This window comes from Rhopalosiphum padi, chromosome 1 (assembly GCF_020882245.1).
Source record: "Rhopalosiphum padi isolate XX-2018 chromosome 1, ASM2088224v1, whole genome shotgun sequence".
Classification (NCBI taxonomy): domain Eukaryota; kingdom Metazoa; phylum Arthropoda; class Insecta; order Hemiptera; family Aphididae; genus Rhopalosiphum; species Rhopalosiphum padi.
In genome coordinates this window covers 18,894,455-18,914,071 of record NC_083597.1, presented here as the reverse complement: position 1 = coordinate 18,914,071, position 19,617 = coordinate 18,894,455, and the positions used below count along the sequence as shown (strand labels likewise).

The 19,617-nt window shown below is 25.5% G+C and overlaps 1 protein-coding gene across 4 annotated transcripts in view; it reads right to left on the bottom strand.

Annotated features, from left to right (window-relative positions):
- LOC132918880 (GTPase-activating Rap/Ran-GAP domain-like protein 3) overlaps positions 1–19,617 on the bottom strand; it is a 327,934-nt gene that overhangs the window by 45,779 nt on the left and 262,538 nt on the right. The window lies entirely within an intron of this gene.

Sequence of the window (19,617 nt, the reverse complement as noted above, 5' to 3'; positions counted from 1 at the left end):
ACGATTTTATGAATTCTTAGTTCAACTTAATTTTAATGTTAACAACTTTTTGGTAAGAATGTAAGATTGTATATATTTTGTTAAAGTGGTTATCAAAGTTTTTTATCTTGGTACATTAGTATTATCTTCTGAAAGTTTTGGTACACTTCGAAAAATATTTTGCAATTCTTAATAAACAGTATTATTTTTTAAACTCGGGTGTTTTACCGATACCATTTGTTTATCGATAATGATTATTACTTATTAGGGACGGATATTTACGAATTTTTTTTTTTTTTATGGAACATCTTAGATGATGCGTTTCTAATTAAATTTATATTTTAATAAAGTGCGAATTTAAGTTGAAAATACACATTATATAAATTCTATGCTTGAAAAAACGTTATAAGCTCAGCTTAACGCGTTATCGTTAAACATATTTCATATTTTATCATTTAATGATAAATTATTTGTTTCGTACTTAGTCTTAAATCGCGACTACATATTCACACTATTTATAGGAGGTTATAATATAACATATTATGTGTGTATTTTTCAATTGGTTATACTGTAAATTATATAACCGTAATAATTTTACTTCTGAATCGACTAAATGAAAATTTGAAAGTATAGTGTTGGTAGCAATTTAGAGTTGACAAAATGGTGGTAAGTGAAATTATTTTGGCACAACTAACTGAAATATTACTAAATTTTTGTATTTAATAATAAAACTGAGAAATACTTTATTTTTATTTTTGTGAGAGTTATTTCTAATTTTCTCGTTTCTCTGGAAGATCTTGTGTAACCATGTTATATTTAATGAAGGCACGAGGTATGAATCTTTATTGCGGTAGTTTTTTTTTCTTTTTTGGAAGAGGATAGCTATTATATGAGAAATAACAATGAAAAAAAAAATTTACACTGTTTTTAAAATAATTAAGTTTGGTATCTTATTTCAGTCTGCTAATTATATTATTATATACTATCTATATATTGTTCAAAACTTCTGTCTGTAATTAATTATAGTACAATGATAAAACGTAAAATGTTCGTATTTTTTCAAATAAATAAATTTGTTCGACATTTTCGTTTTCAATTATATATTGTATACCCGTCATCTGTGTAGATGGTTTAACACCCAAGCGAATCATTGACAAATATAGAATCGAAAAACAGTGATTAGCATCACAAATAGCTCAATAATATCAATAGCAGCATAGTACACTCGTTTATACTCGAATTTAATGTATTATTGGTTATTATATTTCAATGTACTATCATATATAAATTTATACATGCATAAACCCATAATAATATAATTTTAAAGGCTAAAATGTTAACGTTCCGAAAGCCACAAAACACAAAATATATTAAAATCACTTAAATATCTGAACATTTTATTTTATTCAGTTTAAAAATCCGAAGACTGTATAATTATAATTATAGATTATATTAATATCTTATGATAATGTTTGTTTTTTTTTTCATCACATTTTTATAAACATTCAAGATATTTCTAATATTAATAATATAAAATTACATAAGTGTAGAATATTATTTTATTATAGTTAATAGATAGGTACTTTTATTATTAAAAAAAAAAAAAACGCTTAGAAAGTCAATAATACCAATTGCGTGAACCAGTATGAAATTTATATAACTTAAAACATATTTCTCTTGCGTAGCAATATTTTAAGTTATTAGAAAAGCATAATTAAATTACAATAAAATTCCAATCCTGATGACTTAATATTATTATATCGTGGAAGGTATAAATAATAAAATAATGATTTAATATATCTACCGGGCAGATCTATTCTCACCGGTATATTACACTATGCTTTTATGATAACCTGAAATATCATACGATCAAAACCACAAAACGGCTGCCAACGATCGCTGTGGAAATAATAATACGTGTCGTCGTGCAATTACTTAATTTCTGATAGAATCCTTTCCGACTTTACGTCGCCGACCAAAATGCGTACGATAACCACAACACACACACAAACTTACTGAGAGTTCATCGTCACCGGCCGATCGATCAACACGTCGACGTCCGTTTATCGCTCGCGTAATCCGTCTTTGCGTTTGCCGTACACTCGGACGGTTTCCACAGCAGGCAGTGTGTCGTATGGGAAACTTAACCCTGACACCATGAACAGGGTTGAAACAATCCATTAATACACTCCGAAGAGTCGTAAAAAAAAAAAATAATAATAACAACATTCATTTTATACAACGGACGATGACATGGGCCGGTAGTATTATATTTTTGTATGTATATGTTTATATCGTGCATACACAGTGTATGTTTGCACACTTCATGATGATACGACAATGATATTATTATGCATTATTATTATTATCTACTGTGATATTTTTTTCTGACTTGATTTTCATTTGGACAACAATATTATATTTCTCCACAACACATATCGATCAAAATACATTTTTAAAATTATTTTTAGTTGACCATTTCGTTTTTAGCACACATGAAATAAGTATTTCTGTGATAAAACATATATTCTTTGTTGGATGACTCAATCCAACTGTGTAAAATGCGTAGGTAAAATTAATAATTATTTATGCTAGAAAAAAAAATACAATCTCTCCTACTTTCTCGGCTCTGGTCTCTAATTATCAATAATCAATATTCCGCTTATCGAACATAACAAACACAGTACAAAAAAATCAATCAATCATTCGAAACTACTTCTCGAAAATATTTTCAAGACAATTCCAAGAATACTCTCAAATACTACTTCTGACGTTTCCAAAAACCACAACGGGGTGAGTTTTTCTGTAATCACTGATCATAAAAACCACATTTTACTATTGTCACCCTACACTGGTGTATTTACTATTTACAGTTTAAGTCAATGCTATATAAAATATACGAAGCGCTTAAAATTATTTCATTTTCTAACTCGAACAATTGTAACATTATTATAAATGATTCCTTTAGCGCCTTTACATCAACATCCAACCTATACCCAAAAAAATGAATCAATTCAAGATATACAAAAATTAATATCAGGAATCAATAAATCGATGTCATTCATGTGACTCTTTTCGCATATATGGAAATGAGAAAGCAGACATAATAGCCAACTTATCAACCTCTTTAACGTCTGTCATATTGTGATCAAAGTAGTAACACTATCATAGACACTCAAAATTTTCTAAAATATAATTAAGGAAGAATGGCAGAAATACTAGATAAATTTATTTGGAAACACAAAATACAATGTTAAAAAACGGGATTCCTCCCTGAAATAAAAAGAAAAGAGGAAGTAATCATACCCGAGTACGAATAGGACACATCCACTTTACTCATGCACACCATGTATAGATCCAAGATCTAGTACCAATATGTGACGCATAGGTACAATATAAATCTAACAGTATAGAAAATGCCCTAAAGCTAGCCCGTCAAATTGTCAAGAACTTGTCTTCAATACAACAAGCTCTCAAAGTAGAAAACATCCAAACAATTTACAAATTGATTAACACTATAAAATTAAGTTGAAAACTGTAAAAATTCAATCTATTTTTTGAGCATTTTTTAAATTTTTTTGTATTATGTAACTTATAACCCATAACTGATTTTAAGATAAAGTAGACTAAAAACCTATGTAGTCGAAGCCTCAATATATTTAAAAAATAATAATAAAAATAAAAACATTAAATTATTACCTATTCAATATAAAGTTCTCTTTAGTATACCTATTATGCTTAAAAGTGTTTTGAAATCATATATAATGTATACGCGTCGATGGATTACGATAATGACAATAAGACACTTTAGCTTCATGTTTATGTACACCGCTGTTAAAGTCAGCAGATTTTCAATTTTTCTTTCTCTCCGTCCATTTCTGTTCCACTCCTTTCTATCTCAAAAATGTCGTATTAGGTTTCAAGTGTTTCAACGACAACTTTATTCATGAAATAATATAATAACTTTGCCATCTCGGGTCGCGACGAGATTATAAAATAATAACACAACAACTGAGGACACAGAGTATAATGACATTAGTCAGGATTTCTTCATACCTTTTGTCTCGTATACATATATGCCTACCCCCATTGCCCCGCTGCATCGTATAACATGTATTATATTCTGTACTAAAAACACGTCTCTAATTATTATTCTTCAATGGTATTAATATTGTTTAACATCATGACGGGATTTCGTGCTAAACGCCGTAATAATGAGAAGAAGCTGCCAAGAAGGGGAAACGTATTATTTTATATGTATTATATAATAACATATTATAATATTATGTATTATAACGTTATTTTTATGGTAAGAACTTTCATTCACACATTGTCTCAGCAACGATAATACTGTAGCGTGAATATATATATATTTTATCATCTGGTTTAATTCGGATAGAGTAAAATAATCGGTGTGCTCAGGTATTCAAGTAATTAATTATACACTTTAAAAAAGTAAATAAAAGTATTAAATTAGGGATAGTACCTATAATGTTTATCATAACAAACTAGATTACTCCAATTCAAAATGTTCTAGTACGGTTGATTAAGTCTAATATATTTTAATTATTTTATAAAACCTAATCAAAGTAGTTTAAGTCATAATTAGGTAAAATAATATAAAATCGAATGGTGTGGTGGTCAGATTTACTTACACTAAAAGACCGAAGTCTTGGATTACTCACTGGTCTCCATTTTATGTAGGTAATATTTAAGAATGTTCACCAAGAAAAAGGCCACTGTTTCCTTTACTTGACGGATTTCTCATAATTTCAATACCATGATATAGGACAGACTTCAATAGTACTGTTTTAATATACTTTTCTAAAGAAGAACAGTAAATTATAATACGATTTATATAGAATTTCTTATCAATCATAAATTCATAATAATTATTCGTCATACATGCTGGGCACTGGGCACCATATTATATATAGTAACGTTATAGAAATATAGATAATAATTGTATAACATATATTTAACATTTCACACACACACACACACACATACACACACACACACACACACACACATACATATATATATATATATGATATGTCACTTGGTATCAATTTAAAAAAACTAATTTATATTTATGTTGATAAAATATGATATTTGTAGTCCATAGTTATTAATTATATGTCTGATTTTTTTTTTATTGACCCTAATAAAATATGTCCTAGTATTTTTCTAGAAAAACACAACAATACATAAAAAAAACATTGAATCCATTTCAATAAGAAACGACAGCTCTTTGAAAAATCTTATTATACTATATAGGTATTGTTAATTATTTGTATCTATAATTTTAAGTAAAATATTTTAATATGTTATTTAGAGCTGTACCGTTTATATAATTAAAACAAAAATTATAAATTGATGTTTATTAGCGTTGGTTAGAACGAGAATAAAATAATTTTATTAATAAAATAAATAAATAATTTATTTGTAATTTATGCTTTTCTGCTTTACTATAATTTTAGAGGTAGGTATAATAGGCATTGTTTTGTGATTCTAGAAAAATCATACTGTGCATAAATACCACGATCTTTATACCAACCGTACAGTACTGCAATGAGTAGAAAATAGTTTATTCGCACTGAAAATGTCAAAAAACTACGTTTTATCATCTCAATAAGGGGCGGAGATACTTATTATATTCTACCAATAGATTATTGAATTATTACACGGCTTACGATGATTTAAATTAAATAGACGAACGAAGGATATATAACGATGACGAGATTGCGAAAGCAGTAGCTGATGCGTGCGGTTTGTTGATATTATAAGTTTATAGGTATCACGCGTTGCCATGTTGACTATATTATTGTATTATGCTCGCGAATAATCGTATATAATTACGGTCCGTAACGGAATTTCCGTGATCATAGCTGCTGGTTAGTACATAATATTACATTGTATAGTTGAAGTTTAGGCAATATGAAATTTTGCGTTAAGCGTGAATGGCGTCATTAACACACGTGCCAGTAGGTATTATATGTGCAACCGCTGCCGCAGCAGCACTTCAAAGCTTTCTGAGAGTTCGAGTGATAATAAAGTCTTAGTTGACGGCTCTCGTTGGATGGATAATGTTTTTCGATTCACAGTGTATCATACACAAGGCGATTAAATTGATTTATGGAAACGCGCTAGTCTTTTTTTCTCATCACCTCATGATCCTCAACTACGTATAGCTATGTATAGGATCTCAATTAAAACGGATCAAGTTGTGGCTCACTTGTTGTATTCAAATATACCTACCATACATTGCGACGAAATTTTTTGCGATAAAACGTAGTAAGGGCCTAAAAATTAAATTAACATTTCGTGTCAATGCGTTTTTACATAATGGTAAAAAAAATACATAAAAAGAATTCAACATAAAGTATAGTTTAGTATTATTTATTTTGCGCAGGTTGTTACTGTACTTTATAGTATTATATTATACACGCTATTAATAAAACAAAATTTATTTTATATTTATATGAAACCATTTTTAAGGACAATAATATTGAGTACTGAGAATTTTTATTCACACTGAAATTTTTCTCAAAAAAAAAAAAATCAACTGTCTAATAATTTAAAGGAAATAAGGTTGGTTTTCATTACAAAAAAAAAAAATTATATCGTCACAAGGCTACTATAAAAAAATATAAATGATTTAAAATATAGTATTTAAGTAGGTATATATATAAATCCCACAGATGAATAAATTCATAATTAAAAGAAAATTGGACAAGAGTAGCTTTGTGAATCTGTATAATGTTGACAAAATTTACATTTTCAAAGCAGATGTTGTAGTTCAATAGTTGTGTATTGAAAAATGTATAATATAAAATTTAATCATGTATTGGATTTCACCGGAATTATAATTATAACTAATTTTTTTGTATACTCGCAATACACGTTAATGATAGTAGTATATATTTTGAGTGTTTATTATGCCTAATTAAAGGGATAATAATTTATTTGATCTTATATATTACATAATGTATGTAAATGAGTTATCCATTATCACAGAAAAATGACAAACCACCCAATTAACTAACTTTCGATAAAAATCATAACATTGACACGATTAGCACTCATCAGTTCGGTTCTGAAAATGTTAAATATCAATCGATTGAGTTTGAAAAACTACACCAAATCTTATTAAATACTTAGTGCTTAAAGCAGTCTAAACAACCGGCAGATACTTTTTACACCGACGACGCTACATTTTAAATTATGTAATAGTGAATTAATTAGCTTTTATACACCAAATAATGAAATTCTAACGAAGTTAAATTTTTAAATATTTAGTTATTATAAGATGTTACATAGAGAAATTTAATTATGAACATAATATCGTGGTATTTCACATTGTTAGTCCTAGAAAAAAGTAATAATTAAATGTATCGGTGAATAATAAAAAATAATAAATCATTTTTTAGAATGTTGTATACCTACTTTAGTTTACATTCTATAATGATGATAATACATAATAATACGCTATATTTTAGGAAAAAATATTATTTTATTTTAAATGTTTAAAAATTTATATTGAATATGATGACTGAGGAAGTTATTTGTGAAAACGATCAAACACGTGTTTATAATGTTTTCGCTATGCTTCTGTGCGCCGAGATGATTTTGATATATACATATAGATTATACGACTTAAAATAAATAAATAACAGTGGTAACCGACCTTTAGGAGTAAAATTCGATGAGAAAGAAGAATAACCGGCAATATCATCTTTTCCACCAATCTGTTTTACAAACACGAGTATAGGTATAAGACGATCTCAGATTATGATAAAGGAGGAAAACCATTTACCCATTTATACCGTTGTATATAAATGTATAATAAATTACACCTAAACACGAATTTATAATGAGTGTCATTCAATTTACGTTTCAACTTAAATAAAAAAAATGTTTCGTGGTGTACAAACAAAGTGCTTTAGATAGGTACTTATATTTATTTATTCATTTTCGCATTACTGTGGCTCCAATACCAGTTTTAAAAAAAACGTTTTTAAACTACAGAAACCGTACCTACTTCAAACATAAATTATATGAGATCGATATACGGCGCACACGGCAGTAATAAATATGGTGAACTAATGAACGTTCAAAATTCAAATTAGATACAACACAGTATAAAAGTATGGTTAAACCATTAACGCAGAAGGTAGCTGTAATTGAGATTTGACAAAATACAATAAATAAATCAATGATGACATAAAATATAGCTAGTAGCTAGTATACTAAAATTATTTAGTTCGATATGTTCAAAAGAATATAATCATACAATACTTAAGAAATTAAAATTACCAATTTTTTGAACTCTAAAAGTTAGGTAATTAATTTTAAGTGAAACAAAAACTTGAAAACAACCTAATTTTATAGAATATATAAAAAGTTTTCATTTAATGAATTGAGGTGAATGGAAAGTTTAACTTTCATGAAATACATTAAACCTAATATAATATTTAAAATAAAATAATAAATTATAGAAATCCATTTAACTTTGATAAGACTATTAATGAGCATTGAGCACTTCAAATTTTATAGTCGAGTTTTGAAGTTTAAAAAGGTTAACGTATAATTATGTAAATGAAATAAATAAAGTTATAAGTAGGTACTCACTATGAATTTTTTACTATTTTAACCAGGATATTTTTATAAACTTAATAATGAAACCTTCGATAATATTTCATGGTTTTACGTAAATTTAATCGGTATCAAATAACGATAGGTTGCTGTTGGTTTTTTAACTTCAAATCTTTACATACTACTATTTTATCGTATTTTAAATTCGGTTTCTTTGACATAAAATAGTTGGTCGTGTTTTCGTTCTTCAATTATTGGTATAGCACGATTATTACCATATTTTGCATTTGTAAAATAGTATACATACAAAGCTTTATACTTTACTCAATTTTTAAAGATATATAATATAGGTCGTAGTAGCCTAGCTTTACGTATAATAATAATTTTAGCACTTGCACTGTGAAATTAAATTTCAAAACCAATAAATTAAAAACAAAATATTATTGATAAAGAAATTAAATATTTAAATAAAATTACATTTTCAGATTCAATAATAACAGTGTAATCGGTGCAATACTGCCGACATTGTAATCTGCATAGAAACAGTAATTTAAATTACTAATAGGTAGTCACCACTCACTAGTCATATCAGGTAATAATTTAACTTAAGAAAAAAATAAAAATTGCACTCCCCTCTCTAGCCAAACAAATCCAACCAATATGTTTTTATAAAATTAATCAAATAAACTCACTGGCTTTTGAAAATATATCAATATATTATTAAATAATAAATTAATATATTTAAATATTCTAAATAATATTTTAGATTGAGATTTTTGTTTGTATTATTATTATATAAATGTATATACGAGTACAATTATTATATATAAATAATAAATATATTATATTATCATAATATTTGATTTATAAATTTTACCATATAATTTATTATATACCTTTGTAAATATTACAAATAAAATATTAATAGTTTTTGCCATTTTAATTGTTTAATAACATTTTTTATTTTAAATTTTCAATTGAAAGTATTATCATACAAGATAAATCTCCCTGGTAATATAAAAATTGTAAATTTTAGTAAAAATATCTATTGATTAATTAAAATTTGCTTAAACTTCACTCGCATGCACGATTATAATCGTGCTCACATGTGACTAATCTAATTGCAGTTATTAGAAGAAAAATCTTTATAGCATTTTTATTATTCAAATAAGATTTTCAAAGTTTATAATTTTGAATTATTCGTAGGAGATTCAATAATGAAATTAATTCAATATTATATTTGTAAATAATAATTAATAATGTTGCATGCAATCCTCAAAGATTTCTGTGACATTGTACTACTGCAGGTACTATATTGTACCTATATATTTAATATATTATGTTATACCTAAATCGGCTGATGATATTTGTAATTCATTTGACTTCATTTTTATCAATTAAACTAAATTCGAAATCATTATGAAATTTATAAAAAGTATTGACTAAAATATGTTTTTTATTAATTAAATAATAAATTGTGAGATTGAAACATAGAAATAACAAACTCTCCGAGACAAATTCGTAAAGGATTTAAATCGTGCCGACTATAATTGTAGCATGTCGTCTGTCGTTATTACACTGAGTGATTCATTAAGTATGCCATTGTTTTGTCCCTAATTTTTCTTCAATATTGTAGTTATTCAAAATTTGATTTTTATAATTTTTAAATATACTTAAAAATCATATTTTCAAAATTTAAAAAAATTGTATACTTCTTAAGGAGTATCTTATGGAGATATAAATTTCTGTTTTTCAAATAAATTTAAAACATTTTCCTTTTCCACTATTAATTATTTAGTGGATCATTTTTCTTAAAATGTTGACATATCAAAATTCAAAATTAAAGCTCAAACTAATGGTTTTTGAGTTATTTAACTTGATGTACAAAGGACAAAAGGTCTATGATGATAGGTTAGATATATGTGGGTGACTTGAACATTTTTGTAATTAATATTATTCTATCAACATATTTTATAATTTGTAAAAACGATCCAAGTATAATTAATAGATATGTATTACATTTGATATTATCTCTAATTTATATATTTGTAAAATGAATGTTTTTAAAGCTCTATTATCTTTTTTAATATGTTCATATAATATAAATGTTTATTTGAAAAAAAAGAAGTTGATTTAGCCACATTCCTTAAGAAGGAAGTACAAAAAGAAAAAAGGGGATGAACATCATACTTGGTAAATCACACAACAGGTATAATACGGGTCGACAACTCGGTATGAATTAAATAGAAATTATTGTTGACACCGACACAGAGCGTACATATTACCTATTTTAATGTTATATACTTACGACATTTTTTAGAGTCACAACCTAACAAATATTTTCGGAGAATTGTAGTGGACGGCGATCACTCTCAAATTACTGACATATAACATAACAGATTGTTATATATTATGTAAATAACATACGACGTAAAAAATAAAAAACCCCATCAAACTAGTTGCATCAATGCACTTTAAAACGGTATACATATCATATGGGTCGGCTACTTATATGCCCATGTATATCATTACGGTATATCAGACGATATACGCTTTTAGCCTGGATAATCATGTATTATGCACGTACCTATATGAGTGGTGTGTATATAAGATATATGCAAGCTTATTCAAATCGGATTACATTGGATCTACGCAGCTTTTATCTATTTTCAGGATCCTCGGCCAAACTTCGCGGGGCGCACATACATTTATATATATTGTAATGCACGTCATCTTATTGGGTTACAGTCACGCAGTATTACAATGTATATTAATTATTAAACAACTAAACATAGTGGTCTGAAATAGTGAAATACAATAAACGTATAGGCTGATAAAATATATTGTCATCAAAAACTTTTAAAAACGTCTAAGGTAACAAACTATTTTTGTATAATATTATACATGAGTTATAAAATATAATAATAGTTTCACTCAACGGGTAACTATACTCGATAAACATAGTTTATAAATGATAACATGTCATTGAGTAATTTTATTTTATGTCCGATACTTCATCATAACGCAAGGTTTTAAAAGTTTTTTCGGACTTCAATATTTAATAGGTACCTATGTTTTTTCGTTAATGGAAGACATCACTAAAGAAGAAGAGTTAAACAGTGTATTATTAAAAAGTATTTTGTTAAATTATTTGACTGATTAATAGATTTATAAACTAATCAAAATGGTATGCTGACAGTTATACTTAATTTATGATTTAACTTTTATGCAGGGTATTTTAAAAGTGAATAGTTTAAACTACTTATTCAAAAATTCACTACTGATTATAGTACAACTTTTAATTTTTTTAATATTATGAGCCATTATTTTTTTTTTTTTTGCATTAATCTTAAGCTATATTTCTAATTTATATTGATTTTTACAGTCAGTATTCTAGTGCAAAGTGAAAATTATATGTACGCAAATTTTTATTTTTGTTATTTATAATTAGGCTACACACTGTAATTAATTTATAGTAAGTAAAAATTAGGGTTAATAATTAATAATAGTTAGTGTATTAGATTGTGGGACGTGAATAGGTAATTACCCATTGGATATTAATTATTAATATTTTTTTTCAAAATATAGGAATTTTTTATTTATGTGATATTTTTGAGATCCAACAACAACGTCGCTTTTCAGTCACCTCGGATAGTGGACCTCAAAATGTATTGATTTTGTCTACTTAAATTTTAATTTTAGACTACTGTGGATGCTGGTACGAACATTTAATAAATAATAATAATACTTAACTTTGACTAGTAATCAAAAGTTTTAAATAAAAGTCACATTAGAAACCGTTTATAGTTGTTCGACCGAGAATAAAATTATATAATAGTATACTTTTTAATAAATTTACTAGAATTCTACTTAAGTGTGGTATTTTTGCCTTTCATATAAATCCTGAACCGATTTGACATATTATTTCGATGCAATTATTATATGTGATTGACTCGACCAGATTACGCACTTCTTGTCTAAAGTCCAGACATAAACACGCACGCACTTGAGGCTGCTAATGAATATATATATATCAGATAATTCGGCTTTAATCCTACGCATATATCATCGTCATGTCTTCTTTATTTTATCCAAACAGTAATTACGTAGAGGAAACATGTTCAAGCTATCTCGTTTTATAATGTGACTTTTCAGCGACTTGTAAGCAGGCAATCAACGTATATAAAATGACAAAATCGTGAAAAATCTTCTAGGATACAAAACGATTGGAGTTTAAACGAAAACAACTATAATTCCGAATCAAAATTGTTAAATTGTAATACAGAAAGTAAAATTATAATTCCACTGCCTTTGCTTTTGAGAATGAATACAAGCTAGAACCAGAAGATATTTAAAATTATAAGGTATCCATTAATTAAAATTAACATTTATTCTTCATAAAATATGTAATATTTATACAATTTGTATTCAGTATTGTAAACAATACTCAACTGAATATTTGAAGCTAAATTAATTAACTAGTGATAGGTAACTACGCTTAATCACTGACCACTGTTATGAATTTTATTACTGCGCGTTTATACTTTATAATAAATCAAATTATATGATATTAATTATGCGTATGGGGTCGACACATTTAGATAAGATTAATCCTTAAGATAATTATTATAAATATGACAATTTATCATCACATAACCGCGGGACAATAAACGTTTTAATATAGGTGCAGGAATTATGTGTATATATATTATTTTAGATGTGTAAAACAAAATGTATATAATATAATCATATTTATGACCATTATATTTCATTATAAATACTTCACTGGGATATAGTAATAATAAAAATCATTTTACATATATATATATACATATGTATGTGTGTGTGTGTGTGTGTATTTTTTTTAAAGTCATTAATTAAAATCGTTTTATAATATTTGCAGTTGATGCATAGAGTATTATATAATATACAACTATACGTTTAAGGATAATAACCACGTGATTAACAAAACACAACGATGATATCGAAGGGAAGGAGATCATTATAAAATAAAATAAACACGTACGATTTCATGTAATATGTAACACACATGGGAAGGTCAAATCCACGAATTATTATTTTATGATGGAATTTGATGTTCTATTACTGGAATAAAAGTGTTTTAATTTCGAAAAAATAACTCAAATATTAAAGAGTAGTTGAAGAGAATTCTGTCCCCTAGTTAAGTTTAATATTACAATACAAAAAGTTATATTATTAAATGTTATTTATGAGTTTACGAAAAAAATGCCCATAAACCGATTTCTTGTAAGCTTAAAGATAGAAAATACGATACCTATGTGTATTATTCAAAGAATAAAAGAAAGTTGTGTTTCTATTTTTGTTTAAGCTAGATTTTTAATCATTTGGTCAAATATTTTAGGTCAAAAAAACAAACTTTTTATACTTATTTTTCTATTTGAATTTCAAATTTTTGGATTAGAGCATATATTTAAGTACTTACACATATATAATATTTTCTATACTTACAAACTATTTTACATTGTACAAATATATATTTATAAACATATTTAGCCGAACTTAAATATAAACTACAGAAGTAAAAAATGTTCAGACTTTTAAAAAAAAAAAAAATATAATTAATAAGTTGATTTTTATTAAATAAATATGTAATTTTTATATTTAAAACAAATAGTATTTTTGATGACTCAATATTAACATAAAATACTTTTATGTATTATTGTATTTTATATTTATATTAGCCTAATATTTATATTTTAGTATTTTACCATATACCATATACGTATATATATATATATATTATAATATGACATATTTTATAATATTATACCTGATATATTTAATTGTTATTATCATTTATATAGATTATAAATAATTTATAAATCAAGAAATTTTTTATTTCTTGTATGTCTACCAAAATCGTGTTTCTCAATAATTGAAAAGGAAATGAATGTCCATTTATCCAGAGTGGCTAAGTCCATTTTAATTAGAAAAGCCAAAACACAGGTACCTACTACCTAATTAAATGTATTAATCCTGGTAGCTTGTTTTATAATAAAAACAATATAGATAGGTACTAAGAAAAATATATTTTACACTAGAATTATGTTTGAAAAAGTAGAATATTTAAAACAGCCCTACGAGTATATCATTTGTAATGTTTGTAATGAATCAAAAATATTTTGTGTTTTAACCATCAAATTTAAATCTATTTTAATGGTGTGTATTTACAATACGACAGCAGCTTATTCTCGAACTATCTATTTAGAAATTAATAACGATAATATAATATATCGGTAAAACGTGCGAAATTGTTAATTTGAAATAAACATATTTCAAAAAGATGATGTGTCGATTTCGAGGCCATATTTTATTCAACAAATACCGTCGGAAAATCGACTGAAATTAGGGATTACTAATATGATATTATTATACATAAAATATGAAAGTAAAATAATATAATATGAAATAAGCTTCCTAGTTCCTGTCACAAAATGTAAATTATTTTACCTGTCTACATTTTATTCATACTACCTATGCACGTGGGAAATCTGATGAGTCGGATTATACAACATACACACAACACATATTTATACACGCAGGTCATCAAGACGAAAGGTCGGTACCACCGAGAGCTTATAGCATCAATATTTATGTTTTAAAATGTTTTTATTTATTTTATTTTTTTAAGATATTTTTGAAGAGTCTGTCCATTTACTTTCGTTTCCGTGTGTATTTTTTTTCAGTTTGTATTCCCACAATGTATTTTAAAAATGACAAAATACGTTTACCCGTCAAACTAATAAAAAATTATTTATTTATTTATTTATTTATTTATTATTATTTATTTTGTGGATGATTTTTATATTGCATTAAAAAATAGTTGATAACTACAATTTAAGACAGATGTTTATAAAAGTCTTAAAATTGAATAGAGTATGTCTCTATTTTTGGAATTTAATAAACAGTGTTTGAATTTATTTTCAGGTAAACAAAACAGTAAGAATGTTTTTAAAACCTTAAAACTTAAAACAAATATAGACGATATTGCAGAGAAAACCATTATTTAAATATTATAATACTGCATGCAATACACACTGCATTGTGTACCAATATTTATTTTTAAATTGTCACCAAACGCAAAATATTTATATAATATGTGTAAGAATATATAGTTAATAAATGGTGATTCTTAGTTTAAATAAAATAATTTTGATCCACCACAACGCCAAAGGACATTCCCTAATTGGCATATAAAAACTAAGCAGGGATTTTTAAAATTTTTAATTTAATTTATTTTTAAATGATAAGTGATGATGATCATTTTTTATTTTTTTGAATCACCCGGGGTAGATATAATTTTGTGTTAGTTTTATATACAGCCACGTATAGTAGGTACTGAATATCGATGTAATGATACAAAATAATGTTTTAATTTATATTCTAAATATTAAATATGGATTGAAATTTCCGATATTTTGAAGATTTTCTACTTTTCCGGATAATATTATATTGTTTGTCACTAGAAATTTTATACTAGGTAATTTTTTCCATGCCACAATATCCGAGTATGTTTTAAGTAAATTTTATTTTGGATTTTGTTACTATCAGTAATAATGAAACTGTTTTAAAATAATGTTATTAACTATGAAAAAAATATTAAATTTAATAATTATGGTTTTTATTTTAGATTTTGGAAGTTTGGTCATGTTTAATTAATGTGAAATCATTTTGAATAGTTTAATTCCCTGAAATCTCCTTAAACTGTACAAATACACCACACACACACACACACACACTCACACACACACATATAAACTCCACAGCATGTTATAATAACATATTTTTGACATATTATAAAGCCTAACGGGAGATTTTTGGGCAAAGAGTAGCATTAAATTCTACGTCGAACCCAACATTACCCCCAAACTACCACATACCGCGAAATATTCATGTATTTAAACCATTATTCATTTTTGCTAAGTACCCGCAGCTTGAATTTCAACCTTAATAGCATTTTAAACATGCAAAATATACTCATTAAAGTACTATTGCACTTTAATATAATATACATTAAATAATATGTTTTTTTATTCTTAGGGTTTAAAAAATAAATAAATAAAAATAAACGTACTAAAATTAATAAACAATTTAAGAACGGTTAATATAGTAGTAAAATATTATCAGTAAGAATATAAATATAAATACAAGTTAAACATTATTATAACAAAAATAACGATATTAATTATAATCAATTTTAATTTATAATTAAATGAATTAATTTTTATTAGAATGTATACCACGTAATTTCTGTAAATAATTTCACGTTTGACTAATTATGTATTTTATTAATAATATATTGATTAAAATTTATATATTTGGATTTAAAATCTAAAATATATTTAAGGAGATTTTGCAATACCAGCTTTTAAAGCAAAATATACCCATAATACGTATGTAACATGTATATAACGTATACGTTCCAACGTACTGATATGGATTTTACACTTATAATAATTTATAAAAATATTTACAAAAAATATTGTTACATCAACTTTGGATCTTTTAAGCTATATATTTCTAATTTATTATTCTTGAAATTAAAAAAAAATTATGTATTTTTAGAAATTGTAATGGAAAAATACAGCTTTAAACAAAAAAAAAACTTTGACTCAATGGATTAAAAAAAAAATGTATGTAGAAAATATGTTTTTAAATTATTATTGAAATAAAATTCAATTTAATATGTTGGAACACGTATAAGTTTATTTTGTTCCAAAAAATAGTAGCGTGAAATACCTATATATTGTTTACATATTATTGGTCATTAAAATATTGTATATAAAATATCAATATATCTCGTTTGAGATGGGAGACAAGAGATTTAAGAGCAGCGGAACTTGGAATACAATGAAAGAAGCAGTAAAGGACACTGACAGGTGGATGAATATATGCTTGGAGAGCTGGCCTTAAAGGCCGTTACCAAATGAAAGAAAAAGAAGATAAAAAATATAAATTATTGTATTGAATTTTCAAATTTACTGTAGATATTATAATATAATTTACTGTGTTTTCTAAAAGTAATTAAACCTACCAGGGAGTGTAATTTCGAGAGACAAAGTTGGTACCCAGAAAGTGTTGTGTACATTTGTACTAATTGATTCCTGGGTCCGGTCCATACCATTTAGTTTGCATACCAAATGTTGTAGGTACCCAATTAGAAACATGACAAGAATAAATTTAATTTATTTAAGAACAACGTATGTATAAAATTGAACAAAAACTCCGAAAAGACATTAACGAATACATCGAAAAAAATATAAGTCAGATTACATAGTTTATATAGTCAATAATTTATAATCATTTTTATAGCTTAAAAATAAATATATGTATATACTTCCCTATATTTTACAATACGCATCGTTTGAATAATGACCCAATTCATTTTAATAATATTCAAATTTATTAATATATGGAGGACAAGTAAACAAGTAAACGATGTTTATATTATCGCTTATAAACAAATTATGAATTACCATCTTTAATTTCTAGTAATACAGATAAATTTGAAATCAAACTCAAAATGGTTAGCTTTTATGATAAACTCAAATTTGAATATTACCTGATAAAAACAAACCATTTGTGTACTTACTAATCCTTAATGTAGTTATGCGAAACAATATTTATAAATTGATGGTTTGTTCCCAGTTTGTCAATACTAGGTTTTTCAACCAAAAAATCAGTTTTCAGTTGTTTTTAAAAAAAGCCCAATTTTTCGACAATGATAATAGTAGTTAAATGCTTTTTGGCATAGCAATTTATATAAGTATAAGCCGGTACCATCAACTATTTAGTTATTTTATCCTAATATGGCTATCACATGATCATATACTAAACATACTAGATATCAAATTAAGAGTTTGAATTAGTTAAAAAAAAAAGTTTTAAAAAAATTGTTCGTTTAGATGCGTATCTACCGCACAAAAAATGTAGGACCATAAATATAAGCTATGCAAGTAAACATGAAAAAAAAATAATAATATGCCTAAATTTAATCTGTTATTAAGCCATTTGAAACATACACATTATTTATTTAAATATATATTGTCATACATAGGTAGATATGTATGATTGATATATTTTTTTGTAATTTTATTTTCAGTTATACTACGATTTTATTTATTTTTAAATTAGTTAATGAATCAAATTATATTAATTTTACGATAAGTTTTAAATTTAATCATCTAAATATATATTTTTTTATATTTTATTTATATCATTTTAATGAAATTTACTTGAAATGAATGATTAATCATTGTCTTTTTTCCTCTAATAAATTCACCTGAGCAGTATACATAACGTATAAGGTCATCTTATATAAGTTCAGTTATTGTTTTCTCTTAGGTAAAATTTATCAAATAAAATTTTAATTTAGTATAGATAAGTCCAAATAAATTAACTATAAAATACCCGAAAATAGACGATTAAATGTAATTAAGAATTTTTTATATATTATTGTTTAAAATAATTTAACAAATATAATCATGTCTAATATATTAGCGTATTTTATCTGACATTTAAACAAGAAGTTATTAAACGAGAATGCGAGATGAACATTAGTCTAAGATTATTGAAACAAGTAGCATACTCCCATAATACGATATACCATAACAGAATATATAACAAACGGTTAAGTAATCAATTCATGTATAATGCATAACGTAGTGATTTGCATAATTCTATAGAATATCAAGCGATGTACATTATAGTAATTATTACTAAATTAAGATTTTCCTAATAATAATTGTATTTTAATAATTATCATAATATTATGAAAAAAATAGATATTGCATATAATACAGAGTAATTAAAAAATAAATATTATTTTATTAAAATATGTTGATACTAATCTTACCTCACTACGAACAATAATGTGCATAACTGCAGAACTCGACAATGACAGAAAATAAATGAGTAAACAAATAAGGACGGATAGTCTATATTTTTAGCATCATATAGATTATAGAATATAATTTAAGCAAAAAGTAATTACAGTAC